Source organism: Carcharhinus amblyrhynchos, chromosome 2, assembly GCF_965287045.1.
Source record: "Carcharhinus amblyrhynchos chromosome 2, sCarAmb.v2.hapA, whole genome shotgun sequence".
Taxonomy (NCBI): domain Eukaryota; kingdom Metazoa; phylum Chordata; class Chondrichthyes; order Carcharhiniformes; family Carcharhinidae; genus Carcharhinus; species Carcharhinus amblyrhynchos.
In genome coordinates, this window is record NC_137325.1 from 1,402,333 (window position 1) to 1,428,265 (window position 25,933).

Sequence of the window (25,933 nt, forward strand, 5' to 3'; positions counted from 1 at the left end):
GCAATTTGCTTTTTCACTCATCTTCGTGTCATCAGCAAATTTCGTCACCCTACACTCAGCCCCCTCCTCCAGATCATCTATGTTTCCTGACTAGTGGGTGGGGAGGGGAGGGGGGGTGGGGGGGGGGCGGGGTGGTGTTGTGGGGGTTTAAAATTGTCCCCATTTAGACAGGGTGTAAATTCAGCATTGCATCTAATCCATGGCCTACCTACTCGATGAGTTTGGATAATGCAGCTCTCTTCATCTTGAGGGTGTAAGCGTGTAATCAGAACATTATCATCATCATTTTTCTCTCACATGTACACAGATACATTTAGATGTATATTATATAAAAAAGACTTCTGAGATTTATCTTCCTGGTTTGCAAAATTGTTTGAATGAATGTTACTGCGAATCTCGGGAAATATCGGCACATCCTGAAACCACACAATCCAAATCTACATCTGTTAAATCTACCCAATTTAAATCCAACTGTTTCAAGAGCCAATGAAAGTGACAGCGTTCTAACTCAGCACTATCTCGAGCACAGCAAGTGGCATCAACACTCATTTTGTTAAATTTATGAAGTTGCCTCGGATTTGCCTTCAGAGGAAACCCTGTAAATCTGGCACTTCCCAATAAAAATGTGATGAAGCACCATCGTACAGCGGAATATCGAGCGGAATTTTCTCATTCCGCCTGCCACAGGAATCAGAGTGGGTGGGACATGGACTGTGCAAAGGTTTGGTGAATTGGGATGGGGTTTTATTGCCTTGGAGTGAGTGTGGTTGGAAAGTCCTGCCCATAGTTTACGCACAGAGCCAGAATCAGGTTTTGGAGACCATCAACTTAGCCGTACATTGTCAAGTCTAACAGGCACTGAGGCCCTTTGCTTCCGTACATTTGCCGGTCTTTGTGAAGATTTACAGGTCTGAATTACTGAAAATAAAGTCATTCTAGTTATCAAAAATGCTTGCCAGCGGAAGCAAAACATTCCAAAATCACAACTTTTTTTATCGCGCTTAAAAGTCAAACCTGGCCATGATCAAAGCATAATTGCTAAAAATCTGATGTTGTTTTGAATATGAATTCTGAATATGTGAAAGGGAGGGAGAGAGAAATGGGAAACTACAGACCGGATAGTCTTACATCAGTGTTAGGGTAAATGGTGGAATCTGTTACAAAGGATGTGATAAATAGACACTTAGATAACAGTGACCTGATTGGGGGTAGCCAACATGGAATTATGAATTGGAAATCATATTTGATGAATCTGGTGATTTTTTTTGAGGATGTTAACAGCATTGATAACGTGGATGCGGTAGATTTGTATTTTCAGAAGGCTTTGATAAAGTCCCCTCTAGCAAAACTAGAGCAGCAAGGAGAGGAGGCAATACACTGGCATGGCTAAAGGAGTGATTAACAGGCAAAACACAGAGAGTAGAAATAAGTGGGTCATTTTCACATTGGGAGGCTGTGAGTAGTGGAGTAATGCAGAGATCAGTACCTGGGACCCAGCTGTTCAAAATATATATCAATGATTTGGATGTGTGAACCATGTGTAATATTTCCAAGGCTGCATTTAACACAAAGCTAGGTGAGATTGTGTGTTGCTGGAAAGATGAAAAATGGTTCCAAGAGGATTTGAATAGTGAGTGAGCCAGAACATGGCAGATGGAATATAATATGGAGAAGTGTTATCCACTTCAATTGGAAGGACAGATATGCAGAGTATTTCTTAAATGGTAAGAGATTAGGAAGTGTAGATATACAAAAGGACTTTGGTGTCGTTATCAATAAGTCATTTAAAGCTGACACACAGGTGCAGCAAACTATAAGGAAATCTAATGGTATGTTCACCTTTATCAGGAGAGAATTTGAGTACAGGCTTCAATTGTATAGAATTTTAGGACAATGTGTGTAAGAAGTGTGTGAGGAAGGATATTATTGCCTTAGAAGAAATGTAGCAAAAGTTATCCAGACTTGATTGTTCTGAGTACAGTGGGACTGTCTTCTGGAGGGAGATTGGGAAAAGTGGGTATGCGTTCTCTGGACTTTTGAAGAATGACACTGATTTCATTGAAAGCTATAAAACATTTGTCGGAATAGACAGGGTAGGGATGGATAAGATGTTTCTCTTGGTTAGGGAGTTTAGGACCAGGAAGCATAATTTCATAAAAGGGGGAAGCCACTCAGAACTGAGATGAGGAGGATCTTTTTTACTCAGAGCTTTGTGAATCTTTGGAATTGTCTCCCACAGAGGGTTGTGGGAGCTCAGCCATTGAGAATGATTTAAGCAGAGATCGTTCGATTTCTAAATACCAGTGACATAAAGGGATAACATGGAGAAAAAGGCATCGAAGTGAAAGATCAGCCATTGAATGGGGGAAGCAAGCGCGATGGGCTGAATGGCCGACTCCTGTTCGATGTTTGGATCAGACTGAGAAAACGTCAAGTTTCAAAAATAAAACATTTAGATTATAGGGTGGGATTTTTCAGCTGAAACCAGAAAATCCCACCCAAAGTCAACTGACCTTTGCACGGTCCATCCCTCGCCCACTTTGATTCCTGTGGCGGTTAGAATGGGAAAATTTGCCCTAGAGACTATAATGTGGAAACCGAACAATCCATGGTGACCACAATTGTCAAATTTCCCTGCAGACTCCATTAGAAAGGCTTTATAAATAGGAAAACAAATTCTCCTCAAAGATTTTGAAATTTACAGCATTAATTCAATGCATTAGTGTGTCACTCACTGTCAGTAAATATGTTACCAAGGTCCAGGTAAATACCATTAAATAGCTTGTTATTATTTGTCCTTTGCGCCTGAGAGTGTGTTGGTCCTTTCATGTCTTTGTTAGCCCTAAGGCCAAGTAATCTTCTTAAGGGAAAAGAAAATAGTTTGTTTTACAAAGTCTGATGTGCTTCACAAATTTTTTATTTCACACACCATCTATTTCACAACTTTGTACAAATTCCACGCAAGGTAACACTGCGAACCCAAAACAGCTTTTCCCCACATAACAGGGGAAGAAAAAAATCTCCGCAGAATTCACCACTGTCCACTCAGGGGGTCAAACACACAAATCACAGCAATCCTCCCACCAAAACAAATCATCAAGAAGTGCAGATTAATACGTTTACCTCTCTCTTCATTGAAGAAACAGAGGCATCTTTCACCAGAGGGAACACTATCCAGTTTGGAAAAGGAACATTACCCAGTTAGGAATGCTGCCTCTTTATTGTTCGATGTAAAGCTGCTTCTGGATCTCTCAGATAGAGGAGGGGGGGAACAGTAATTGGCAGTTTTGTCTCTTCTGCCAACTTGCAACTTCTGCTCGTCACCAATCGAGACAACAAGTTATTTTTTGATGCTTGAGTCACATTCCCATTGATTATTTTATCCATAAACCTTTCGCTGATTTTTTTTCAAAATGGATCTGTTTGCAGGAGCCAGGAAATGTCTGGATTCAATTACACCTTTGATAATTTATCATTCTAAATAGTGAATTCCCGAAGATTGATGGTCAGCTGATTGATCCAAGAAAGGGTCAGTTATTAATTTGATAAGAATATTCAATGTTTGCTTTAGATTGATGCCTTGAAACTAAGTTGGGATTTAACTGTTTCTAAATATTAGGATTTCTGATGTAAATGTGTTGATAACTTAACCCTGAAGCAATTGATAAATAAAGGTTTTATCTATTTTAAAGATAAAATACTATCTTAGCAGCAACAGATCATATGATTGATCTTACCATCTGTGCCCACAGCACACAAACTCTGTGCATGATGCTCATGGCAGTCATTTGGCCCAGATCTCCATTGAGAGCGAAAGTTAATGGGAACATTCACCAGACTAAACCCAGGTACATTTTCCTCTGAAAAGCTTGGGCTTTTAATTAGTATTAACGATCAGAAATTTCAGAGTGGTTTGTACTGAACTTGGAACAAGAAATTTGGCTTCATTAAGTTCTTGAACTATGAGAAAAATCTGCCCCAATGGTCCATTATTCCTGACAGCTGTACTTGCCAATTGTCCTTGAGTAATATTAGGGGGAATGAGAAAGTGTTTACACTTTATCTAGGAGTTTATGTTAAAACTCACGTGTCCTGACTGATCTACAGGATGAAGGATTTGGTTCTGGTCCCATACCATTCAGGATATTTCTGTGAAACTGAGTGAGGAGAATTATTTCAGATAACTGTGTCAAACAAAGGTGGTAATTTCGATTCCCAGCTTGGGTCACTGTCTGTGCAGAATTTGCACATCCTTCCCGTGTCTGCATGGGTTTCCTCTAGGTGCTCTTGTTTATTCCCACAGTCCAGAGATGTGCTGGTTAGGTGTATTGACCCGAGCAGGTGCTGGAGTGTGGATTTTCACAGTAACTTTATTGCAGTGTTAATGTAAGCTTCACTTGTGACTAATAAACAAACTTTACATTTACTTTTCTTTTAATTTCCTGGGATTCACTGAGTGAAAACTGTTGTTATCACACGGCAACCAACAAATAACTAATCTAACAGGATGAGCAAATCAGAGAGCTCATCGACACAGCATTCCATGTTTAAGGTTGTTTCTAAACTTGAAACTCCACAGTGTCAAACATTCACTCAGTTTAAAGTCTAGCTGGAATTTCCCAGCTGTTTGCGTTGAGGGACTTCCTGTTCTGCTGCTGGGTGAACAGAGATTTGGCTAAGCACCAAACTCTCCATCCTCACTTGCAGCAACTGCGGGACGTGAACAGGCAGAGAATTCACGTCTCCCCTTCCATTCAAACTCCTCGAACGACAAAAACACACGGCAAAGTGCAAAACCAAATCAAACTTCACCCTCTTAATTTGTGTAAGTTCACTGTTCAAACTGGCAAACTGTAACTTAGCTGAAAAAAAAATCATCAACTGTGGTTTGTTTCTGTGCCTTCATTGGCAATTCATTCTAAACTGTTCCTCATCATTTCAGAACATTTATCTTTGTTTTTTGGTCCCATTGTTCCACACGATTACATCCATCTTTAAAGTCTGCACCTGAAACATAGCCTCACTGTTTACCATTTCTGTAATTCCTCTCCCCTATTGCTCTTTTTCATGGACTTTCGTTCCATCTTGAAGAAAGGTGATCCTTTCATTGTTCAAATTCATACCCCAAGCCCTTACTTTCTAAAGTTTTGGCAGCTACTATTGACTGGAATTCTCTGGTGTCACATGCCCCACCACTGCTGTGAATGAGGAGGGAAAATTTGACGCTCAGTCAAATCTCTGTTCACTGCAGCGGGACTGGAGAATCCCAGTTGTAGGTGAGGTTGGAGAATTCCCGCTATTAAGTCGCAAACCCCAGTCTCATGAATATCATTTGGGTAATGCTGCACTGTCATCCATCCTCTCAACGGGAAAGAAAATATCTCATTGCACAATCTGAAACAGCAACTGGAAAAATGTGCCTTGTTGTCCTGCTCAACATCTCTGACACAGATTCTCTGGTCTTTATCATGTTGCTATCTGTGGAATTGAACTGTATGCAAATTGGCATTTCCAGTAACAGAGTCTATCGTTCAAAAAATATTTAATCGGTTGTGAAATATTTGGGGATTTTCTGCAATTTCTTAAAGGTGCAATCAGAATTGAAGTTGCCTCTTTCTTAACTCTGGTCTGTTGGCTGTAGAGATAACCAGTTTACAGCCTTCTCGCCAGCAGGAACATCTGGGCCCACCAACAGTGAACTCCCACCACATATTTCCTGGCATTGGGAAGGAGGCGCATACAATGGGAATCCTGTTGACAGCAGCAGGACAAGAGATCACATTGTCGGGCAACGGACGGCCACCTTCACCATGGTGAAGCACACCACATGGGCAGATGGTCAATCCCAGCCACAGACTTTACTGGAAACTCGCTAGACTGGGAGACAGGATTGTCATCTGATGCCAAGGAAAGATGTTTACTAAAGGAACAAATTCATTATCTGCTTCTGAGTGACAGAAAGACAAGACAGTTATTGTTAGGCATTTCAACTCATCTTCCAAAGCTAATCCAAAATCTTTGAGAGTTCTGTTACAGGATACAAAGAAAATACACTATCATAGAGAGATTGTGTGCCCAACATGAACATCCCAGAACCATGTGGAGGAGGCCATGAGAAACTTCTGTGCAAATGTACATTCTGGCAGCAAAATGAATATTTCTTTGCTTATTTTATATCTTCACACAAACTTTTTTCCCCTTTTTGGGAATATTGGGGCAGTGTTACAGGCTGACTATTAACCTGTATAATCATGTCACTGTGAGGCTGGGTAAGACAGTTGAGACAGTTGGAAGAGCAGATGCACTGACTGAGCAATCTGTTCAATCCACTGTTGTGTGATCAGCAACTCAATAATCTTTCAAGTTTGAGCTGTTCAAAGCTCCACTGCAGCTTTTTCATCAGGAATGAAGGGTCGACGTTGCTGTCCTGTAATTGGGACGTTTCTCGTAGTTCTCTGGGCAGCAGGAGGGAGCATTCTTCACAGGGTAGTCCAAGTCTGGCAGTAATTTCTCTTTTGAAGCAAACACACGCATGCTAGTTTTGCAATGAGGTAGTTAGATATTACAAATTAATTGTACATATCTTCTGTTCAGCTGAACAAGATACTGATGATGGTGATTGGGAAATTACAATGAGATGTGTCTTGTTCTACAGATTAATAAGATTACATTTAGCTGGATTGTTTTTCTGGTTATGTAGGCACAACTTCTCAGTTTTGTCTTCAATATTGTATCTTCCTTTTCTATTGACAAACCGTGCCCAACTTTTTAAACATTTGTTGTAGAGGTGTGGGTATCACGGGCCAGCCCAGTGTTTATTGCCTATCCCCGTTTGCCCATTGGGAGTGTGGTAGTGAGCTGCCTTCTTCAACACTCTGCAGTCCATGTGATGTAGGTGCACCCACAGTGCTGTCAGTGAGGGAGTTCCAGATTGTGACGCAGCAACAGTGAAGGAATGATGATATATTTGGAAGTCGGGATGGTGTAAATTTGCCTTCTCAGAATGGCAGGTGGGTGGATCTGCAATTATTTCTGAAATGTTCTGTTTGGTTTGACTTCTTTTCTCTTGTTGAATATCTGTTGATATTCATACGAAGGGCTAGTGTCTAACTGATGTCAGGAATGTGTAATTATGTGCTTGTAATAGTTATATGCCAAATGTATCCATTCAGTAAATGTACTGTAGTGCAATGCAAACTGTTGTGATGGACAGAATACATTGTTCAACAAGGGACATGCCAATTTTCAATACTGAAACATGTTTTTCCCATTCACCAGCACAGCAAGGTTCACTGCTCCCATCCCATAGGCCGATCACTCTGATTTTCAGCACATTGATCGAAGGCTGGTCCTTCCAGATGAAACTTTGGAATCACTTTTTTAAAATCAACTTGGTCCGTTCCAAAAAGTTGCCTCAACTGCACTGCTTAACCAAATGGCAAACGAGTGTGACCACCAGGCCAACCATGCCATGTAAAGTAAGACACATCGTTACCACCTAATAGATGGCAATAGATTGGTGATAAAATCACTGCTTTGCAAACTACCTCCTAATATCTGTTAATTTTATACCATAACAATCTTGCATGACAATGAAAAATAAAATATGGAATAGATGTGAAAATAAATAGGTGAAAATATATTTAAAACTTTTTGTCATCCATTGAGGTCCCAATTTCTTGGCAGATTTAATTGTTCCTGCTGTTAAAAATAGAATATTCATTGTCCAAAGTGAACACTTAGAGACTTTTTAATAAAGCACTTTGTGGATTAGTATTTAAATAACTCCATCTCCCTATTTGAAAGCTTTGTATTGGATTCATTTTATTTTCTGTTCTCGGTGAAAGCTGCTGTCTCAGAAAGCTTGTAGTGCTTCCATTTGAAATGGAAATGTTGGTCTTCAGTACACCAGGGAGAAGCACACTTGAACAGCTGACCAACTAAATATTGAATTAATATTTAAAACACAGCAGGCCAAGTAAAATCAGAATGCAAGCGAGCAATTCAAAAATCCAACCAACCTGACTTCATACCTCAAAACTGCCATTTCCTTCTCCAAAATATTAATTACAATAAAATATTACACTGCTGTAATTCAGAATCGACCAATGGAATCAATCTTACCTTGTGTAATTTTCTATAGTATTTAACAAGTATTCATGCTTGTCACTTCTCCAGCATCTCCGCTGATCCTGGTCCTTTGAGAGGCTTGCGACTGTGTGATTTCAAATCTCTAATCTCACATGAACAGTTTCTGCACATCTAAAGAGCAGCCTCTCTGATTGGCTATGGCTCTGATTCCTTTCCTTTGCATCTCATACTTTCTCTCTCTCTCTCTTTCTTGTTCTCCCTCTCTCTTTCTCCTCCTTTTCATTTCTGTACCAGTACTTCAGGGCAAAGTACAAATGATTACGGGAAGCACTGAGTGCCTCAGTCCAAGAAAGTTAATTAATAAAAGCAAAAGGCTTGCAGCCTAATTTGCAGCCCTACTGAAAAATGGCAGCATCTGAGCGGCACTGTAAACTCATCAATCCCAGACAGAAGGGTATTGCCAGTCAGGTGCAGTCACAGCACACAGACGGAGAGATATGAGCCCTTTGGAAGAGAGCTGATCATAAATTTCACACACTGTGCAAAGCCATTGCATCTACTAAACACTTAACTTCCAGCTCATCCATCAGAAAGCCACAATCTACCTCCAACTACAAACTGCAGCTCAGGGGATGTCCTTTAGTTCCTTGATTGGGAGCAGCTCAAGGCAAATAGAAATCATTTTCCAAATTGCACCTAAATCCATCAGGGGCAAGAATAAATTGGAAAATATGCAAAAATAAAACCCAGCAGCATCTTTGTTTAAGCCTACCTCCAAAATCACAGAGCTGGATATAATTTATACTCTCGTCAGATAAGAACAACAATTCAGATAAGCTTCATGTAAAATTCATAGTGAAATTGTCACCTTGTTCCACTTATACTGTCTCCTTCAGTTTGAATGAAAACTACTGTAAGAATAAATAACAGCTGTGCTTTTACCTAGCACCACGGATACTCTCGTGAAGGTATAATTAATACAGCATCTGTGCAGCATTACCAATAGGCACTATTATACGTGTAATCAGAGGGAGATGTGCAGTGAACCTACTCGGACAATTGATGTGGGACAGATCGGTGACAAATCGATGGTCAGCTAAATAGTACACGTTATTGAATGGCAACTTAATTCCCTGCTGAGTGTTGGAAATGGAGTTGTTGTACCCAGTGATCTTCCCCTATTTCACCAACTGCTCCAAGTGGAAATGTGTGGCTGATTTTGGATTGCTCAGTGCCTGCTGTGTTGTCAGGTCAGGAGAACCCCAGACTGAACGTCCGGCCTATGGCCACTCAGCTGATCTCAGTCTGAGCAGCTGTCCTGGTGAAGATAGCAGGGTAGGGGGAGCGGTGGAATCAATCAGATTCCCTGTTCCTGATGATTATACTGCGCTGGGGAGAGTGGCTTTGATCAACAGTATGGACAGAGAGATGTTGAGTGAGAGGCAAGGCTGAATTTTATTGGCCCTGTGGGACAAGGCTGGCAAGGGAGGAAATTGGGAGCGGGAGGGTGGAGTCGGGGAGGGGGAGTGGGGGGGTGGAGTCGGGGAGGGGGAGTGGGGGGGTGGAGTCGGGGAGGGGGAGCGGGGGGGTGGAGTCGGGGAGGGGGAGCGGGGGGGTGGAGTCGGGGAGGGGGAGCGGGGGGTGAAGTCCCCATCTTCTTTCTGTTGTCGTGATATTTTGTCAACAGCAGAGATGGCGGAAGATTGCCCTCATGCTGAAAGACAGATTGTTCTGTTGAGTGGCTGTTTAAGGGTATCTCACTGCCACTGTCAGTGTTTTCCCACTTGTCGATGGGCCTATGACTACACGGGGAGACTGCCTGTCTCCCTGCTGGCTCGGGGGTGGGCTCCCTCCCACCCAGACATACTGTGGCTCACAGAGGAGGTCCGCACAGCAGCAATGGCAGCTCACCCTCACCAATCACTGCCCTCCCCCTCTGGGCCTGTCACTGTGCCATGCTTGACTGACTTTGACAAAACCTGACCCTCTGTGAGGCCAGCATCATCGATAAACCTTTCAGCCAGGGGCTGTGGTCACCCTCCCAATGGCACTGCTGGAAGTAGAAGACTCTGATTAGAGAAGCAGGAAGAGGCCATTCAGCCCTTCGAGCCTGCTCCACCATTCATCTTGATGATGGTTGATCATCGAATTCAATATCCTGATCCCCCACCCCCCTCCATATCCCTTGATTCCTTTAGTCCCAAGTCCTATACCTAATTTCTTCTTGAAATCAGATAACATTTTGTCCTCAACTACTTTCTTTGGCAGTGAATTCCACACATTCACAACTCTCTGGGTGAAGACATTTCTCCTCATCTCAATTCTAAAAGGTTTATCCCTTATCCTCAAACTCTGACCCCTAGTTCTGGACTCCCCCGCCATTGGGAACATTCTTTCTGAATCTACCCTGTCTCACTCTGTTAGAATTTTATAAGTTTCTATGAGATCCCTTCTCAATCTTCTAAACTTCAGCTAATATAATCCTAACTGACTTAGTTTTTCCTCATATGACAGACCTGCCATCCCAGGAATCAGCCTGGTAAATCTTTGCTGTGCTCCCTCAATAGCAAGGAAATCCTTCTTCAGATAAGGACACCAAAACTGCACACAATACTCTAGGCCTGGATAGAGTGGATGTAGAGAGGATGTTTCCACTAGTAGGAACTAGAACCAGAGGGCACAACCTCAGGTTAAAGGGACAATCCTTTAAAACAAAGATGAGGAGGAATTTCGTCAGCCAGAGAGTGGTGAATCTGTGGAGCTCTTTGCCACAGAAAGTTGTGGAGGCCGGGTCATTGAGTGTCTTTAAGACAGAGATAAATAGGTTCTTGATTCATGTGGGACCGGGGGGAAAAAGCAAGAGAATGGGGATGAGAAAAATATCAGCCATGATAGAGTGGCAGAGCAGACTCGATGGGCCGAGTGGCCTAATTCTGCTCCTATGTCTTACGGTCTCACCAACACTCTATACAATTGCAGCAAAACATTCCTATCTGGTGGCACTGATTGGTTGGCAAAATTTAGGGCTTCCATCCTTAAAAGGCACAGGATGTTGGCGGCAACTCATCAACTGCAAGGTGGACAGACTGGAGCTGTCAGAGACAGCCCACGGAGTAATTACCCCCAGCTTTCCAGTTCATCACCACCCACATAAAATCCAGTCACTGGGATATTAATGCTCAAACCCCGGATATTGACAGAATTCCTTGGAATTATACCAGAGGCAAAGTCAAAACTTTCAGGAGAGGGAGAGACTAATTTTCTTTATATAAAACTCACTCAAAATACAGGTATCCATACAGGTCTCTGACATTAGCCGATGGTAAGAGCAGGTACATACCCCAAACGGAAACATACGCTGATGGTCATTACTAACCCAGGATACTCCAAGGACATTTTCTTATTTACAGCCTTATGGTAAAACAGCCAATCTCAGTGGTTGTCTCAATGGGCAGCTGTTAGTTCAGTTCAGTGTTAATATTTCCTTCTTCTGATCACAGACATTTGCCATCTGGAGCCACTGGCCTCAATGAGCAGTTCCTCTGGGATTAACAAAAGGGAAATCTCAAGTCCAGCCTTGACAGCAGTAAGACACTACCTGTCCATGTAAAGGTCACCGCTCTATTCCATTTCAGCACCTCCCTGATCAGCAAAGAAAGCTCCACAGCTGCAAACTAGTCACAAAGTTTCAGCAGAGGAATATCTTCCCCAGTTGGAGAATCACTGCACAGTGCTGACCATGTAAAGAATGGAATATAATCCAAATACTACAGATGTTGGAACCGGAAATAAAAACAGAAAATGTTGGAAACGCTCAGTAGGTGTGACAGCATCTTGGAGAGAGGTGTTTCAAGTCCAAATGATCTTCCCCCAGAGCTGACTTTTCCTACAGAAAAGTCATACAGTCTCAAAGCGTTAACTATAAAGGGTAAATCTTCTGTTCTGAGTTTCTGCCCAAGTGGCAGGATATGTAATGGCGTAACCATACTGTCACTGGACTTGGAAGCCAGAGACCCAGGGTCATCTTTACTGGAAAATGTGAGGGGGCTGCACAGAGTTGAGATTTCCCTCCAATGGATAAAGGAAGAGTAAGACAACGTCTGCAACCAATGAGATGTGAATCTAAGTATCTGAGGAGTTAAGCAGAAAAAGTGTGGTCCGTCCATTCTGGAAGTAACACACCGCCAGGAACAAGGAATCCAGGAAGGGGAAACATGTGACTGATATTACACTTTCAGATGCTAAGTCCCACACTTGGCCAACACTTCTTCACAGCTCAGAGTAACGCAGCCCAGGGTAACGCGATTTACAGCTCCACTCATTCCTCTCCCTACAAACACCTTATGGCCCCTCTGGACAGCCAACACTCACCCACACATTCCTGCCCCTGTACTCATTCCTTACGATCACCACCCATAAATAATAGTGTCTTTCCGCCCTCCACACACAAGTCATTCGAACACCTCTCTGTCTTCTCACCTTGCAGGAGAATGGAGGGATGCAGAGAGCCAAGGACAAGGGTGGGGAAGGTGGTGGAGGATGGTTCTCCAGTGACCATCTTGTCATTTCCCAGCTACTCCACTTGGAAGGAGGTCTTGTTCCAGGAGACTGCCCGTCTCATGAGCATTTGAGCTCCCTGAGGAGTTCAGACATATTTGGAAGCTGATTGTCTGACTGTTGACGCTGTGTTGGGGGTCTCAGCTCTCTCCAGCTGCATTGTGCTGTCCATCTCCTCTAGAAGGACATCCAGCCGAGAGGAGTTGCTGCTGGGTTGGCCCAACTCCTGCTGGAAGTGTTGGTGGTGGAGGTGTGATCTCTGCTATTTCCCTTCACCAGCCGGAGCTGCGTAACCTGTTCCTGTGCCATGGTGAGGATAACGGGGGGGGGCGGTGGGGGAATGTGTGGGGGGTGGAGTTTGCAGCTGAAGGTGGGTGAAGTTACCAATCACCTATTAGTGATAGTAATTGGTGATAGAAGTGTAATGAGCTGCACCCTCTCACCTGACCTTGGCTGCAGCTCTTCCGAAGTTCAAATCCTCTGAATTGTTTTGTTAAAACTGGATTAATTGGTTGTCTGGCAGACAGGGGGATTCACCACTTGCCTCAGAGCACAACAATGGGGAAAATGGCAGAGAGCAGAATGTCATTGAGATTTAACTCACTGTGGCTCCATTTTCCCTCTCAGCTGAAGATAAACAACTCATGGCAGCACGGTGGCACAGTGGTTAGCACTGCTGCCTCACAGCACCAGGGACGCAGGTTCAATTCCGACCTTGGGTCACTGTCTGTGTGGAGTTTGCACATTCTCCCCATGTCCACATGGGCTTCCCCCGGGTGCTGCAGTTTCTTCCTGCAGTCCAAACATGTGCAGGTTAAGTGGGTTGGCCATGCTAAATTGCTGCTCAGTGTCACAAGATGTACAGTTTCGGGGAATTAGCAGGGTGACTATGTGGGGGTGCCTGGGCAAGATGCTGTAGCAGAATAGGTGCAGATTTGATGGGCTGAATGGCCACCTTCTGCACAGGAGGGATTTTATGAACTCATGACACTAATCAAAGAAGATGATAGGAATTCTCACCAGTGCCTTGGCCAATGTTTATCCCTCAATCAACATCACGAGAAGAGGCTAGCTGGTATTATCATATTGTTATTGGGTTAGGGTGAGGGTTTTGTGGTGCAAAACTTAACAGCCATGTTCCCTACATTACAACACTGACTACACTTTAAAGCTGCAAAGCACCATGGGACATAATGACTCATGGAAGGTGCTACACAAATGCAAGTCTGTTTTCTCCTAACCGCTCCATTGATCCATGGACATCACTGCGCCAGTGAGAAACCTCATCCTCTGCCCATGGAATCTTATTATTTGCTCATTGATCGATAAGCTGATGGATTCCAATCTGTTATGGCCCCATTGCCAAGGCAGATGCTCACAGCACAAATCCTCCAATACGATTGGTTGTGCACATGGCCATGTGTGAGGCCTCTTTCATCAACATAATCATCTTCCTTTATATTGGAAACCCCTCCTTCCTCTTTACAGCAGCTCCAACCAATATCCCTCCATCCAAGCACCAAAACCTGGGTGTTCACACTCTATTAAATATTCCACCAACCCCTGAGAGTGTATAACTAACTACATCAAAATGGCCCTGAAATTGTTGAAAAATACTGGCAGGTTCACAACGTTAGGCATCATTAATTTGTAAAAAGAACCAGCTTTTGTAGTGAAGGCTGTGATACGCCACAAATTGCTATTGATTTGCAACACTTTGCCATGAGCCTCAACGAACTAAAACATCGCAATTGCCCTCTGAACCTCCCTAATGAAGTTCATTACATGCCATCATATTTCAGCACTTACATTATTAATGCAATTAATTCAGTGCCATGAACTGGGAATCAATTGGTGGCCATTTGTTTGATGGTATATTGTAAGGTACTGACATGTCAACATTAGAGACCCATCAGAAATTGACGACTAGCCGAGTCTTGTTCCCATGAACATTAACTTCTTCCTAAAGGTTTTTTAAGTTTTTTTTAATGTATTTTGGCAGTATTTCTGTGCCAATTGTGCCAGTCACACTCCTGTTACTGTCAGAAAGAAATCATTTTCAGGATGTAAAGCTGAAACAAAGAGGATGATAAAAGCTGAATGAGATGGGACTTTGTCCTTTCTCATCCAGGATTCCCTATGTTCCTCATTAGGATCATCCTGTTGGTTTCAATCCTTCATAGTCAATAATGTCCATATATTTAACACGCGCATCCTGCTTCTCATGAATAATATCACACGGACCAATTCTACAATTCCCAATCAGGGTAACAATGTTTTCTTGATCTTCTGTTTTATTCACATTCTTGCTTTCCTTTCTTTTCTTAATCTGAATGCAGATGGAGAGGCGATGGCCCTACTGCTATTACTGTTCGACTATTAATCCAGAAACTCAGATAATGTTCTGGGGACCCGGGTTTGAATCCCACCACGGCAGAAAGTGGAATTAGAATTCAATGAAAAATATCTGGAATTAAGAAACTACTGATGACCATGAAACCATTGTTGACTGTTGGAAAAACCCATTTTGTTCACTAATGTCCTTTAGGGAAAGAGATTTGGTGCCCTTACCCGGTCTGGCCTACATGTGACTCCACAGCCACAGCAATGTGGTTGACTCTCAACTGCCCCTCTGAAATGACTGAGCAAGACACCCAATTGTGACAATCACTATAAAGTCTCGACAAAGAAATGAAACCAGAAGGACCCCCGGCATTGACCTAGGCACCAGAAAAGACAAGGACAAAACAAACAGCTGTCGACCCTGCTATACCCTCCTTATTGACATCTGGGAACTAATGCCAAAATTGGGAGAGCTGTCTCACAGATGAGTCAAGCAACAGCCTGACACAATCATTCTCATGGAATCATACCTCAGAGACAACACCCCAGACACCAATGTTACCATCCATGGATACATCCTGTCCCAGTGGCAGGACAGACCCAGCAGAGGTGGTGGCACAGTCGGGAGGGAGTTGCTCTGGGAGTCCTTAACATCAGCTCCACACCCCATGAAAACATGGGCAAGAAAATCTCTTACTGGATACCACATACCGTCCTCCTTTGGCTGATGACTCAGTGTTGAACAAAACTTGAAGGAAGCTCTGAGGGTGGCAAGAGTGCAAAATGTACTCTGGATGTGGGATTTCAATGTCCACCACCAAGACTGTCTCGGCAGCAGTACTACTGATCGAGCTGGCTGGGTCCAAAAGGATATAACTGTTAGACTGGGTCTGCAGCAGGTGGTGAAGGAACCAACAAGAGGAAATAACACACTTGACCTCATCTTTACCAATCTGCCATCTGCTGATGCCTCTGTCTGTGACAGTATCAGTAAGAGTGATCACTGCACAGTCTTCGTGCAGATGAAATCCCGTCTTCACATTGAGAATAACCCCCATCGTGTTGTGTGGCACTATCATCGTGCTGAATAGGACAGATTTCAAACTGCTCCAACCCAACACTGGGCATCCATGAGGCGCTGTGGGCCATCAACAGCAGCAGAACTGTACTCCAGCACAATCTACAACCTCCTGGCCTGGTACATCCCCCACTCAACCATTACCATCAAACCAGGAGATCAACCCTGGTTCAATGGAGAGTGCAGGAGGGCATGTCAGGAGCAGCATCAGGCAGAGCTAAACATGAGGTGTCAACCTGGTGAAGTTACAAAACAGGACTATTTGTATGCCAAACAGCAAAAACAGCAAGTGATAGATAGAGCTAAGCGATCCCAGAACCAACGGATCAGATCTAAGCTCTGCAGTCCTTCCCATCCAGCTGTGACTGGTGGTGGGTAATTAAACAACTCACTGGAGGAGGGGGCTCCACAAATATCTCCATCCTCAATGATGGAGGAGCCCAGCACATCAGCACTAAAGATAAGGTATTTGCAACAATCTTCAACCAGAAGTGCCGAGTGGATGATCCATCTCAGCCTCCTCCGGTGGTCCCCAGTATCTCAGACGTCACTCTCCAGCAAATTCAATTCACTCCACGTGATAAGAAATGGTTGGAGGCACTGGATACTGCAAAGGCAGTGGGTCCTGATAACATTCTGGCAATAGTATTGAAGACGTGTGCTCCAGAACTTGCTGCTCCCCTAGCCAAGCTCTCCCAGTACGGTGAAGGAGCATCAGAGAGAAAGCTAAGACTTTACCTGTTAAAAACCTGTTTAAAATAAGTTTAAAGCACTTTGTTCTTTGTAGAACTGTTTAAAGCATTTACTTATTGTATTTACTGCTTTAAGAATTGTGAGGGAGTGATTATCAGGCAGTTGTGGCCCATCAGCTTTAATTATCAAGTGTCCACACGGTGAAGCCTTACATTGTTTGCTGGAGCAGACGAGGAAGGAGCATCAGAGAGAAAGCTAAGACTTTACCTGTTAAAAACCTGTTTAAAATAAGTTTAAAGCACTTTGTTCTTTGTAGAACTGTTTAAAGCATTTACTTATTGTATTTACTGCTTTAAGAATTGTGAGGGAGTGATTATCAGGCAGTTGTGGCCCATCAGCTTTAATTATCAAGTGTCCACACGGTGAAGCCTTACATTGTTTGCTGGAGCAGACGAGGAAGGAGCATCAGAGAGAAAGCTAAGACTTTACCTGTTAAAAACCTGTTTAAAATAAGTTTAAAGCACTTTGTTCTTTGTAGAACTGTTTAAAGCATTTACTTATTGTATTTACTGCTTTAAGAATTGTGAGGGAGTGATTATCAGGCAGTTGTGGCCCATCAGCTTTAAATCAGCGCCAAGTTTAAAAGGAGGCCTGGTGTAGATAGCGGGCAGCGTCGGAGCGGGCAGCGGAGTGAGAGGGAAGCAGAGTGAGCTATTAGGGCTTAATATCAAAAAGGGCTGGAAGGTAAAAAGGCTAGGTTGAAAGAACAAGGAAAAAAAAAAATTTTTTTTTCAAAACTACTACAGCAAGAAACAAGGAAAAAATTTTTTCCCACAACAAATTATATTGAATAATGGAGGGGCATGTGATGTGCGGTTCCTGTATGATGTGGGAACTGGTGGACCCCAGGGTCCTTCCCAGTGACCATGTCTGCAGTAAGTGCAGGTTGCTGGAGGAGCTCCAGCTCAAGGTGGATGAGCTGGCCTCTGAGCTACAGACACTGAGGCTCATCAGGGGGAGAGAGGGTGCCATTGTCAATGGGGTGCAAGTGACATCCACCCCCTCTAGACTGTCTAAATCTAAGGGTCAGGAACAAAAGGGGGCTGCTGGGAGGAGGAAGGGGGGTGAGGAGTGGAGGCCTCAGCCTCTTAATCTGCATAACAGGTTTGAGGTTCTTGCTTCCACTCTGGAAGAGGACGAGGCAGGTGAGGTTGGTGAGCAAACTGCACACGGTACAGTGATGCAGCAGGACATAGGCAAAGAGAAGGGGAAAAGGAACGTAGTAGTGATTGGAGATAGTGGGGTGAAGGGTATTGACACTGTCCTTTGTCACAATGACAAAGTGCACAGAAGGGTGTGTTGTCTGCCTGGTGCTCGGGTACAGGATGTCGCAGCTGGGCTGCAGAGGAACCTGGAGTGGGAGGGTGAGAACCCAGTTGTGGTGGTACATGTGGGTGCCAGCGACGTAGGCAAAGTGCGGACTGAGGATCTGGGGAGGGAGTATGAGAAGCTGGGAATGGAATTAAAAAGTAGAACCGACAAGGTGGTCTTCTCTGGGCTACTGCCTGAACCGAGTGCAGACGGGCATAGGGTTGACAGGATAAAGGAAGTGAATGGGTGGCTCAGAGATTGGTGTGGGAGGAATGGGATCGAATTTATGGGGCATTGGCACCAGTATTGGGGTAGGTGGGACTTGTTCGGGCGGGATGGGGTTGGTCTGAATCGTGCTGGGACCAGAGTGCTGGCGAATCGAGTAAAGAGGACTGTAGACAGGGCTTTAAACTAATTAGGGGGGGGGAGGGTGCGAGGGTAGGTGATGTTAGGAGGTCTACAGTTAAGGATAGGGTACAGGTAAGGGAAGAGGCTGAGGATGTCCCAAGTGGTGGCGTTATGGCAAATAGGGTCCAGAAGAAGGCTGGGATGAAAGCGCTTTATCTGAATGCACGAAGCATTCGGAATAAAGTGGATGAGCTGGTGGCGCAGATCGACACAAATGGATACGATCTGGTGGCCATTACAGAGACGTGGCTGCAAGGTGACAGGGACTGGGAGATGAATGTACAGGGCTATCAAGTGTTTAGGAAGGATAGGCAGGAGGAAAGAGGGGGTGGCGTAGCTCTGCTGATTAAGGACAGCATCAAGGTGGTAGCAAGGGATGATATTGGAGCCAAAGAGCAGAAAGTGGAATCGTTGTGGGTGGAGATTAGGAACAGCAAAGGGAGGAAGACGCTGGTGGGTGTCGTCTATAGGCCCCCGAATAATGATCTGGAGGTGGGGCGGGCTGTTAACGCGCAAATAAGTGCGGCGTGCAGGAATGGGACGGCAGTAGTTATGGGGGATTTCAATCTGCATATTGATTGGTCGACCCATGTTGGACGAGGTGGGCTCGAGGAGGAGTTCTTGGAATGCTGCCGGGATAGTTTCCTGGAACAGTGTGTGTTGGAGCCGACGAGGGAGCGAGCTATCTTGGATCTGGTGCTATGTAATGAGGCGGGTAGAATTAGGGACCTTGAGGTGAAGGATCCTCTTGGAGAGAGTGATCATTGTATGGTGGAGTTTCTGTTGCAGATGGAGGAGGAGAAAGTGGGTTCCCGGACACGTGTCCTTTGTTTGAATAGAGGGGAGTATGGTAGGATGAGAGAAGAATTGGCGAATGTGGACTGGGGGAGCGCGTTGGAAGGTAGGTCTGCTGAGGAGCAGTGGAGGATCTTTAAGGAGATCTTTCTTGGTGCTCAGCAGAAATTTATTCCGATGGTTAAAAAGGACAGTAGGAAGAGAGGTAATAAGCCGTGGATAACGAAGGAGGTGAAGGAAAGTGTTAAATTAAAAGCGGAGGAATTTAGAGTAGCTAAGAGCAGTGGGCGAGAAGAGGATTGGGAAAGGTTTAAATGTCAACAAAGATTGACAAAAAAGTTGATAAAGGAGGGTAGAAGAAGCTATGAAGCTGGGCTAGCGCTTAATATAAAAAAGGATAGCAAGAGTTTTTATAAATATATAAAAAGGAAGAGGCTGGCTAGGGTGAACGTTGGTCCCTTAGCGGATGAGAAAGGGGACCTAGTGGTAGGGGATGGGGATATGGCTAAGGTCTTGAATAACTTTTTTGTTTCTGTCTTCACGGAGGAGGACGTGAATAATTTGCCGGGTGTTAGCGATGGAAAGGTGGTAGGACTGGAGGGTCTTAATGACATTACTGTTACTAGAGAGGTGGTGCGCGACAGACTGGAGGGGCTGATTGTGGACAAGTCCCCAGGACCGGATGGAATGCATCCGAGGGTTCTGAAAGAAATGGCGGAGGTGATAGTGGATGCCTTGGTGGTTATTTTCCAGACGTCGCTGGATTCCGGGGAAGTGCCGGAGGATTGGAAAACGGCTAATGTTACGCCGTTGTTTAAGAAGGGTGCCAGGCAAAAGGCGGGGAATTACAGGCCGGTTAGTTTAACGTCTGTGGTAGGTAAAATGTTAGAATCCGTCATTAAGGAGGAAATTGCGAGGCATCTTGAAGGGAATTGCTTGATAGGGCAGACGCAACACGGTTTCATTAAAGGGAAGTCGTGTCTGACAAATTTACTGGAGTTCTATGAGGATGTGTCTAGGGCGGTGGATAGAGGAGAGCCGGTGGATGTGGTCTTTCTGGATTTTCAGAAGGCGTTTGATAAGGTACCTCACAAGAGGTTACTGCAGAAGGTCAGAGGACATGGAGTTGGGGGTAGGGTGTTAGCGTGGATAGAGGATTGGTTGTCAAATAGGAGGCAGAGAGTGGGGGTCAATGGGTGCTATTCGGATTGGCGGTTGGTGACTAGTGGGGTGCCCCAGGGGTCGGTGCTGGGGCCTCAGCTATTTACCATTTATATAGATGATCTGGAGGAGGGAACCGAGTGTAGGGTGTCGAAATTTGCTGATGACACCAAGATTGGGGGAAAGGCAAATTGTGCGGAGGGTGTGGAGAGTCTGCAGAAGGATCTAGATAGGCTGGGCGAATGGGCCAGGAAATGGCAAATGGAATTTAATGTTGGCAAGTGTGAGGTGGTCCACTTTGGTAGGAAGAATGGTAGGAAGGACTATTACTTACGTGGCGAAAAACTGCAGCAGGCGACGGTGCAGAGGGACCTCGGGGTCCTTGTGCATGAGTCGCAAAAACCCAGCCTGCAAGTGCAGCAGGTGGTCAGGAAGGCGAATGGGATGCTGGCCTTCATAGCGAGGGGGATTGAATATAAAAGTAGGGAGGTCTTGCTGCAGCTGTATAGGGCATTGGTGAGGCCGCAGCTGGAGTACTGTGTGCAGTTTTGGGCGCCGCACCTGCGCAAGGATATTTTGGCCCTGGAGGGAGTGCAGAGGAGGTTTACTAGGCTGATACCGGAGTTGAGGGGGTTGAGCTATGAGGAGAGGCTGAATAAACTGGGCTTGTACTCGTTAGAGTTTAGAAGAATGAGGGGAGATCTCATTGAGACGTATATGATGATGAATGGGATGGATAGGATAGAGGTGGAAAGACTCTTCCCGCTCAAAAAAGACAGTAGGACTAGGGGGCACAGCCTCAAGATAAAGGGGGGGCGGTTCAGAACGGAGTTGAGGAGGAACTTCTTCACTCAAAGGGTGGTGAATCTCTGGAATTCTCTGCCCGTTGAAGTGGTGGAGGCTGCCTCGCTAAATATTTTTAAGAAGCGGGTTGATGGGTTTTTGATAAGAGAGGGGATTAAGGGTTATGGGGAGAGGGCGGGAAAGTGGAACTGAGCCACGACAGATCAGCCATGATCTTATTGAATGGCGGGGCAGGCTCGAAGGGCCAGATGGCCTACTCCTGCTCCTATTTCTTATGTTCTTATGTTCTTATGTTACGGCACTGGCATCTACCCAACAATGTGGAAAATTGCCCAGGTCTGTCCCGTACACAAAAGGCAGGACAAATCCAACCCGGCCAATTACCACCCCATCACTACTCTCGACCATCAGTAAAGTGATGGAAGGGGTCATCAACAGCGCTATCCAGCAGCACCTGCTCAGCAATAACCTGCTCAGTGATGCCCAGTTTGGATTTTGCCAGGGGGTCACTCAGCTCCTGACCTCATTACAGCCTTGGTTCAAACATGAACAAAAGAGCTGAATTCCAGAAATGAGATGAGAGTGACAGCCCTTCACATCAAGGCCGCATTCGGCTGACTGCGGCATTAAGGAGCTTGAGCAAAACTGGAATCAATGGGTATTAGGGGGTAAACTCAGAGGGTAGTAAGGGCGTGGAATGCCCTGCCTGCAACAGTTGTGGACTCGCCAACTTTAAGGGCATTCAACTGGTCAGTGGATAGGCATATGGATAACATTGGAATAGTTTAGGTTAGAGGGTCATTAGATTGGTTCCAATGGTCAGCGCAATATCGAGGGCCGAAGGGCCTGTACTGCGCTGTAATGTTCTATGTTCTAAACTCTCCGCTGTTTGGAGTCATACCCGGCCCATGGGAAGACGGTTGTGGAGGGTCAGTCATCTCAGCTCCAGGATAATCTCTGCAGGAGTCCCTCAGGGTAGTGTCCTCGGCCCAACCATCTTCAGCTGTTTCATCAATGATTTTCCATAAGCCAAAGGACCACAAGACATAGGAGCAGAATTAGGCCTCTTGGCCCATCGAGTCTGCTCCGCCATTCAATCATGGCTGATATTTTTCTCATCCCCATTCTCCTGTCTTTTTCCCCCAAAGCCCTGACCACCTTATTAATCAAGAAACAATCTATCTCTGTCTTAAATACACTCAATGACCTGGCCTCCACAACTTTCAGTGGCAAAGAATTCCACAGGTTTACTCTCTGGCTGAAGAAGTTCCTCCTCATCTGTTTTAAAGGATTGTCCTTTTGGCCTGAGGTTGTGCCCTCTGGTTCTAGTTTCTCATGCTAGTGGAAACATCCTCTCCATGTCCACTCTATCCAGGCTCGCAGTATTCTGCAAGTTTCAATAAGATTCCCCCTCATCCTTGTAAACTCTAAATGAGGACAGTTCCAGAGTCCTCAACTGTTCTCATACGACAAGCTCTTCATTCCAGGGATCATTCTTGTGAACCTCCTCTGGACCCTTTCTAAGGCCAACACATCCTTCCTTAGATACGGGGCCCAAAACTGCTCACAATACTCCAAATGGGGTCTGACCAGAGCCCCATTACAGCCTCAGAAATACATCCTTGCTCTTGTATTCCAATCCTCTTGACATGAATGTTAACACTGCTTTTGCCTTTCGAACTGCCGTCTGAACCTGCACGTTAACTTTAAGAGAATCTTGAACAATGACTCCTAAGTCCCCTTTTGTTTCCCTCCATCATAAAGTCAGAAGAGCGGATGTTCGCTGATAATTGCACAATGTTCAGCACCATTTGCGACTCCTCAGATACTGACGCAGTCCATTGCCAAAGGCAACAAATCTGGACAATATCCAGGCTTGGGCTGACAAGTGGAAAGTAACATTAGCGCCACACAAATGCCAGGCAATGACCATCACCAATAAGAGACACTCTAACAACCACCCCTTGATATTCAATGATATAACCATCACTGAATCCCTCACTGTCAACATCCTTGGGGTTACCATTGACGAGAAACTCAAATGGACTCACCTACACGAGCAGGTCAGAGGCTAGGAATAGTATGGTGAGTAACTCACCTCCTGTCTCCCAAAGCTTATCCACCATCTACACGGCACAAGTCAGGAGTGTGATAGAATACTCCCACTTGCATGGATGGGTGCAGCTCCAACAACACTCAAGAAGATTGATACCACCCAGGACAAAGCCAACTGCTTGACTGGCACCACATCTACAAACATTCAATCCTTCCACCACCGATTCTCAGTAGCAGCAGTGTGTACTATCTACAAGATGCATTGCAGCAATTTACCAAAGATTCTTAGACAGCATCTTCCAAACGCACAACCACTACCATCTAGAAGGACAAGGGCAGCCGATAAATGGGAACATCATCATGAGAAAGTCATCGCAGTCACTGGGCCAAAATCCTGCAATTCCCTCCCTAAAGGCATTGTTGGTCAACCCACACAACATGGACTGCAGCGATTCAAGGAGGCAGCTCACCATCACCTTCTCAAGATGGGCAGTAAATACTGGCCCTGCCAGTGGTGCCCATGTCCCATGAATGAATAAAAAATAAACTTGGACAATCAAATTAGCAATGGTGGTCTAAAAGATTATTCTTTCAAATTCTCTTGTGACAGGCAGACTGTGACAAGACAGTGTACATTTTGGAGCAAACAAGGGGTAAAACTGTTTTCGATCTAGTATGGTGCAATGCAGCAGAGTTAATCAGTAATACCACAACAGAAGATCCACTGCGAAATAGTGATCATAATACCATTTAATTCCCACATTTAAGTTTGCAATTAATGTACTCCAATCATAAACAAGAATCTTAAGCTTAAACAAAGACAACTACAGAGGCACCATAAGGAACTCTACATCATAATTATACAGGCATGAGGGAAGAAGTGGCTAAAGATGATTAGATAAATAGATTTAATGGTACGGTGATAAATAAACAATGTAACACATGTAAATAAATAATTCAATATGTTCCACATGAGGTTGAGGACAATATTAGATTAAAAAGAATGTTGTAACGAGTAGTAGAATTCATAGAGTCCCCACAGTGCAGAAGGAGGCCATTTGGCCCATCGAATCTGCACTGACCACAATACCACCCAGGCCCTATCCCCATAAACCACCCAGGCCCTATCCCCACAAACCCACCCAGGCCCTATCCCCACAAACCCACCCAGGCCCTATCCCCACAAACCCACCCAGGCCCTATCCCCACAAACCCACCCAGGCCCTATCCCCACAAACCCACCCAGGCCCTATCCCCACAAACCCACATACTTACCCTGCCAATCCACTGAAACTAGGGTTAATTTAGCATAGCCAATCAACTTAACCTGTGCATCTTTGGACTGTGGGAGGAAACCAGAGCACCTGAAGGAAACCCACGCAGACACAGGGAGAATGTGCAAACTCCACGCAAACAGCGAACCGGAGTTGAACCTGGGTCCCTGGTGCTGTGAGGATTTGCAAACTCGTAATGAGCCACCAAAAAATTAATAGAAAAGGGAAAAAATTGAACTTGAGAATAAACTAGCTGGAATGTAAGAACAAACGGTGAGAATTTTTAGAACAACATAAAAAAGGAAGAGAGTAGCTGAAGTAAACATTGATTCATTAGAAGCCGAGATGTGAGAAATTATCAAAAGAAATGAAGAATTGGTGAAGATTGACCAAACATCTTGCATCGGTACTTGAAGGAATTTGACAAGGTGCCATTTTAAAGATTAATATGCAAGATAAGGGCTCATTGGGCACAGGGTGATATGTCAACATGAAATGGTTAATGGACAGGAGGAGGAGGGTAGGGAGAAATGGGGAAGTTTCTGTAGGCAGACTGTGGCAAGACAGAGTACAGGAATGAGATAGAGAATCTGGTGAACTGGTGCAACAACAATAATCTCTCCCTCAATATCAATAAAATGAAGGAGATTGTCATCGGCTTCAAGAAGTGTAAAGGAGAACATGTCCCTGTCTATATCAATAGGGATGAAGTAGAAATGGTCATGAGCTTCAGGTTATTAGGTGTCCAGATCACCAACAACCTGTCCTGATCCCCCCATGCCAAAACTATAGTTAAGAAAGCGCACTAATGCCTCTACTTTCTCAGGAGACTAAGGAAATTTGGCATGTCCGCTCTGACTCTCACTAACTTTTACAGATGCACCATAGAAAGCATTCTTCCTGGTTGTATCACAGCTTGGTATGGTTCCTGCTCTGCCCAAAACCACAAGAAACTACAAAAGGTCGTGGTGAATGTATCTCAATCCATCAGGCAAACCAGCCTCCCACCCATTGACTCTGTCTACACTTCCCACTGCCTCAGAAAAGCAGCCAGCGTAATAAAGGACCCCACGCACCCCGGACATTCTCTCCTCCACCTTCTTCCATCAGGAAAATGATACAAAAGTCAGAGATTACATCCCAACCGATTCAAGAACAACTTCTTCCCTGCTGTGTGTGGGAGGAAATCAGAGCACCCAGAGGAAACCCACACAAAACATGGGGGGGGCAGCATGGTTCAGGGGATAGACCTTTTAACATGATGTGGAGCAGTATTAAATCTTTATTCCACAAATTTGAGAGC

At 44.7% G+C, this 25,933-nt stretch overlaps 1 protein-coding gene across 5 annotated transcripts in view; it reads right to left on the reverse strand.

Annotated features, from left to right (window-relative positions):
* Positions 1–25,933, reverse strand: part of LOC145351806 (cadherin-18) — a 556,159-nt gene that overhangs the window by 197,972 nt on the left and 332,254 nt on the right. The window contains exon 1 of one of the 5 annotated variants that reach the window (XM_080201481.1): positions 8,125–8,192. The exons of the other annotated variants lie outside the window; for them this stretch is intronic. The gene's annotated coding sequence lies outside the window, so the exon portion shown is untranslated. Of the gene's footprint in view, positions 1–8,124; positions 8,193–25,933 lie in introns of those variants that run through there. 5 annotated transcript variants of the gene reach the window in all.